Here is a 6,000-nt window from a genome sequence, read left to right on the forward strand (position 1 = left end):
GAAGCCCTGAAGGGGGTGATGTCGGCCGCCTGGGGGAGGTGCAAGGAGACAAGGGGAACAGGTTCGGGGTGCTGGGCCGGTAAACCCAAGGGGAGTGAGAGCGACGCTGGCCAACTGCGTACCACAGACATGGCCTCCCTGAAGGGAAGGAGCGGGTGGGGATGCGAGGCTGCACAGATCTTTGGACTGACTGCTGCCATCTGCAGGAATGGCCTCGGAGGAGATGAACTTTTCTTTATCTTTCCAATCTCCTGTTCTCAGCCACCCGTTTTCCTGTCCAGGTGCTCTGAGAACCCGGAATGTTCTCTCTCCTGCTCTTTAAAGTCAGGTGCAGTGAGTGGTTCCCGGCAGTACTGGGTGTCCGTCCACCCAAGCTCTCCAAAACTCAGATTTAAGTTCTGTTGTGGAGAGGCAGATAGAAGGAGGGGAGCAGGGCACCCCGGGATCACATCACCTCTCCCACACCACGTCACCACAGCCTCCCGATTTTCCCGTGCTCTAGACTCCCTTCACAGGAGACTCTGAAAGCTCACAGACTCTCTTAAGGGCTGTCCGATGGAGCTGAGAGCAGGGCTAAGGATAACTTACACCTTCCCTGTGACGGTTTCTTCCTAGGGTGCCAAGGCTATGGTCTACCAACTACCTTTCCTCAGTTGGAAAAGTTACATAAAGATTCAGAGTTTCTTTGCCAGAGAACCTGTTGTCATCACTCACCCGTGTGAAACCCTCAGATTTATTAGTTTCTAGCAGCTGTTTGGATTTGGTAGAGAGATAGGAGAATTGCAGCTAACATTCCCCTAAACAGCAAAGCACTACACAGATACATTCTACGTTGACTGAGTGGAAAGTTCAGGTCCTATATGTTGGGATACACACACAAAGGACCAGGTATGTGGGAGTTTTATGGGTGATTTTTTTTTTTCGAAATGTGAACTATTTGAAAGTTCTCCTAGTCTATGGTATGTATGCAGTTTAGATTCTAGCCACTATGCAAGCTTAATTTGGTTTATGTGAATAAACTGAGTTTTCTGTTCAGATCTCTGGGATTATTATAAAACTTGTTATAAAATCATTGCTTCCTTATCTAATCGTGCCTGTTATTTGAACTTTCTGAGTGGTTGCTCAGTTTGTTCCAAGGTATATCACTATTTTAAAATATATGCAGATCAGTTCAGTTTGATTTCCCTAATTCCAGTTCATTATAGTTTAAAATTGTGTTTTTTAAAATGGCAATACAAAATGCAATCAATTCTGTGAAGTTCCTGAGAAAGTCTAATAATTCATGTTGTAGTTCATAAATAAAATTCTCTAGTCCAGGCCAGAGGAACTAATTTTGTTAAGTTTCTCTTGATAAAGTTATTTGTCCTTTTAAGGAAAAAAATACATTGACTTTGATTATTATGGACCTTCAAAAATTTATATTAATAGTCAATTTATCGTCATTAAATTTGTTCACAACATTTGAGGATGAAGTTAGACAAACGAAGCTCTTTATTTTTAATTTTTTTAGTCGTAATCGGCATGGTAAAAGATTTATAAAGACTACATATATATTCTCCTTTTGCATGATTACTACTTTCCTTTTCTTTTTAAAACAAGATAAACAGAAAGTTTTGTTGGTTTAAAAATATCTAGCCAAAATCATTGTAAAGATTTAAAATAGTGTATATGCATACCTTTGATGAGATTGATGAAAACATTTCATTGCATTTGCTAACAATGAATATTTTTAGTATCAAAAAATCCCTCTTGATTTCTAAATTTTCCAGCACAGTTAAAGTTGCAAAAGCTAAGCAGGAATTGGAAGCAAAGAAGTTAGGGTTATCTACAACTCGCCGAAGACGCAAACCCCACCACTGAAGACACTAGAAGAACTGTGATGCTCAGGATGCCGCAATAACAAATTCTATCAGATGTGTGGAATAAGGTAGGTTTTCCCGAACTGCTTCGGAAATTATATATACACGTTACTGTCAGCCCACTTACCTATTTGTTTTTTTTAAGCAACAAAATCAATGGTTTATAAGAAATGCTTTTGAATTAGAAAGGGTGTGAGCATGAAATGACGGCTGGCTCCAGATCCAGGGAGACTAGATCTGAGCACGCTTGGTGGGCACATAACTACATACGTGATCATCACTAGCATTAGTATGGTTTATTTGGAACAGCTGATGTTAAACTACCCTTTTTACAAAAGCAATGCAGTCCTGACTAGTAGATCCATAGAGGAACACGACAACAAGCCCTAATTACGATGTATAAATCACCTCCATGGATATTATCACATTGGTTCTTACAATAACAATTTTGCAGGTGTCAGTGCAGACAGTAATCAGTGTTTAAAAGTCAAATGGAAACAACCTTTAAAAAGGTTATCTGAGGTTCTCAATAAACACTCACTGGAATCTGGGTCCATTGGCTCATTTCTAGTCCAGTGCTCCTGTCTGCTACATGACTGCTTATTTTAGCAAAGCATTTGATATCTTTGGTGATTTGTTTGGGCAAAAGACACAGACAGTGTGAGAGTCGGCTTGAAGCACACACAGGTGCAAACCTGCATATTCAGCTCAGCAGGTCCCTGTGAGCACACAGTACGCTGTCGATGAGGCTCTCTGCCAGGTCCATGGAAGCTACGGCATCGATGGCAGGGTGAGGAGGGAGTGACAGACTCCATTCCTCATCCAGTCAGCATTTTCATCAATAGTTTAGTGAAAGGCATCAAAGACACTTTTAGCATAAGCACCATTTAGCATCCAACTGAACTGTACAGCTAAAAAACGAAAAGGGAAACCTTGATCAACTAGAACAATACAGCTGGCCTCTTTAAAGAGACGGGTCTGATTCTGGATTTAGTTCAAAACAAAACAAGACAAAAACCTATCATCCAATATTCAATGAGGAAGAGAACAGTGTTCATGCGCAAATGCCGTGAATTTTCCTTTTTCTATAAACTCAGTAAAAGAATTGGCAAGAAGCTCGTGGAAATTATAGGTTTTTATTACACGGACTGCAGTAGCTCATTTGGACATTCGTTGTGCTATTATATCTTCACTGGTTAGGTCACATCTTTTCCTCATGTTCAGTTCTGGGGATCACATTTGTAGAAGGATCTTCTAGTCCGCTACTCAGGAGTGAAGGTTGGTCATGGAAGGAAAGCTAAAAGAGGTAAGGCTCTTATGTGAAGCAGAGATTTTAGGGCAGCTGAGAGATTTTCTCCATCACGGTGGGAGACCATTCTTAAGTGTCCAGAGAGCAGAAATAGAACAAGTGAGGAACAGTTTAAGAAAGGCATATTTGGGCTCCGTGATGGAATGTTTTGACATCTGGGCTCTCGTTAGGTGATGTGTGCTGTGTTTCCCACCTGGAAATATTCGAGCACAGGCTGGGTGATTATCTGCCAAGGAGTGAGGCACAAGTGTTCCAGCGCTGAGTGGAAGTTTGGACAAATGACCTCTAACATTGCTCCTACCTCTTGAGAGAAGGAGTTTCTAGTATGATGTCCTACATACAAATTATTATCTTCATTGAAACTTCTTCAAAATCTTGAGAATCTTGCCATTAGGCATCTCATAGGGTGCTCACAATTGTCCCTGACTGGACATGTACAAGATCAGTTTACAGTGTAATAAGCCACATGCACACACGTTTAGCTTCTTCGGGCAATGAGATGTATGGGATTGCCTGCGCCCGTGCCAGACTCCTGAAAGCCATAAGCAGCACTCCTTTGTGTTGGCCTTCCAGACTCACAAATTCAGTGCCTCGACAAATAAAAGCAAACTGGAGGCATTTCTGAAGCTGAGCTGGGCCCTCAGAAAGTAGAGTGAAGCTATTCTGAGACATTGTCCAGCAGATGACCGAGCCGACAGGGAGTGGTGTGCTCCCTTGGTGGAGAGCATGCCACAGTGTACCCCAGGAATCTAGCGCCCACTCTGTCGGGCATTCGGTGATTACAGTGCACACACCATCTTCCCATTTCCTGTGAGGGCGTCTAACACGCAGATGGTACAGTCCAGCTCAGAGTGCTTTTTATGCCCGGGTAATTCCTGGCTAAATCTCTGTAGGAATGACCACTCTAAGCCACTTCCTGACCCAATTAAAAGTCCTTGTAAGTACGGGGCAGTTATGTAGTATTAGAAGCTTCTGTTTTCTGACCCCCTACTCAGTCTCATTCTGCAAACTTTTATTGATCCCCTTCAGAAGTACAATTTTCATGTCAGCCTGGGGGGCATGCGCCAGATGCAAGGTGTTTCCCAGGGACTAAATTCAGAGGCAGTGGATTGGTCCACTCTCAGATCACTTGTGTACAGAGTTTGCAGAGCAGCATTCAGTTCTATGGTGCCGGGGGGTCGGGGAAACAGGACAGGTGATTAGAATCCAGTGAAATTCCTGGAATAAGTCACACGAAACACACTTGAGAGAAGAGAATATGTGTCTGAGTTTTCTGCACACATATGGGACATTTTCAAGGTCTGTACTAACGCACAGCTGGAGCAAAGCTAGAACCAGACAGCCCAAGCCCCTTGGCAGGTTTGCCGGCCTCCCTCGGGGGAGGCAGCCTTTACGGAGCAGCACAGCAGCAGGGAAGGCTGAGCAACAGCGGAAGGGTGACTCTGGGAACAGGTCTGTGTGAGCCCTGGGGGGTCACAGAGAGACAGGGCCCTCTTAAAGGCTGCGGTACACACTGCGGCGCAGAAAAACCCTTCTGTCCAAAGAGCTGTCTGTCCAAAGACTGACACAATGCCCAGGAGCTGTGCTTTGAGAATGCAGAATCTAAGCCCCTGTCCAGGCCTTTGGATTAGCGCGGGCATATTAACCAGATCCACAAGTGATTCCTGAGTAGATAAAATTTAAAGAAGCTTGTTTTAAAATTTCCATCAGAGGAGTAAAAAATTAAGAAGAGATATAGTTGCCTTCATGAGAAACTTGGTGTTTAAGAGACAAGAACAAAACGTTTAGACCCCTCCATTTAAAGAGGAATGATGAACTAGTAAGAGAACCACGTTAATGAATAAAATTCATGACATTCTGCATTTTAAATTAATGGTAATCTTTTTTCCAGGGCTCAGAGAATATTGAAAGCATTGTTCTGAATAATTCAACATTAAAAAAAAACTAAATTAGCAACTGGAGAATCAATAGAGTTGAAGTTTGAAAGTTGGAAAGTTCCCCATTTTAACCTCTTAGATTTTCTGCTCTCACATCATACACATCAAGATCTGAACACTAAACGAAACCCAGAACATTTTTAGGGTGCCCTGTGAGAAGTTACTCTATTTTTCCTTAAACACGTGGAGCTACTTTGCAATCACAGCAAGGTTTTGCAAGAGTATAGGGTGAAAGCCATACAAGTTATGAAGTCATATTTACACGAAGAGGTTATGATTTCCAAGTAGAAAGAGTAATGCTTCCAAATATAGCTCAGCTCATGTAGTGGCAAAGAACATGTCATCATGAAATGTAAAACTTATAGATGTAAATACACATGTGCATGTATGTATATTCACAATACATACAAACTCTAAGATGCTATGAACTAATGAAAATAGCAATTGGTAGTGAAGATTATAAAAACGCCGTAACCCAGACGCACTGTTAAAAACCTCATTGATAAATCATTGAAACTTCCAGCTGACTTCTGATTTATTTTTTTGCTGACTGCAGCTGTGACGCCAGGAGATCTGTAAGCACTGACAAGTTCAGAGAGGAACAGCAACAGCTAATCTGCTCAGTTTTTGAAGTTGGGGAATTATGCTTTAAATTAAAGAAGATTTATGAAGGGAGCGGTGGCCTTTTATGGATTACACTCTGAAAATCAGAATGAGTAAGAAAGAAGGCATGCAAAAGAACTGAGTCTTTTTATTTATGAACATTAACGAAATACAAAGTTCAAATGGTAAAAACTCATGTGTGTGTATGTATGTATATATATATAAATTTACCTTTCCGTATTTACATACTACCGTTGGAGTGTGTTTCCACTTAGGATGGGTTTCCATTGCT

The 6,000-nt window shown here is 41.8% G+C and overlaps 1 long non-coding RNA gene across 1 annotated transcript; it reads left to right on the forward strand.

Moving 5' to 3' along the window:
* The first annotated feature begins 674 nt into the window (after positions 1 to 674).
* On the forward strand, positions 675 to 5,777 carry LOC117283838. The gene is made up of 3 exons (XR_004514857.1): positions 675 to 888; positions 1,770 to 1,927; positions 5,662 to 5,777. It is a non-coding gene; the product is annotated as an uncharacterized LOC117283838 (long non-coding RNA).
* The last annotated feature ends 223 nt before the right edge of the window (positions 5,778 to 6,000 follow it).

Source organism: Fukomys damarensis, unplaced genomic scaffold (genome assembly GCF_012274545.1).
Source record: "Fukomys damarensis isolate Sample0158 unplaced genomic scaffold, DMR_v1.0_HiC HiC_scaffold_31, whole genome shotgun sequence".
Taxonomy (NCBI): Eukaryota; Metazoa; Chordata; class Mammalia; order Rodentia; family Bathyergidae; genus Fukomys; species Fukomys damarensis.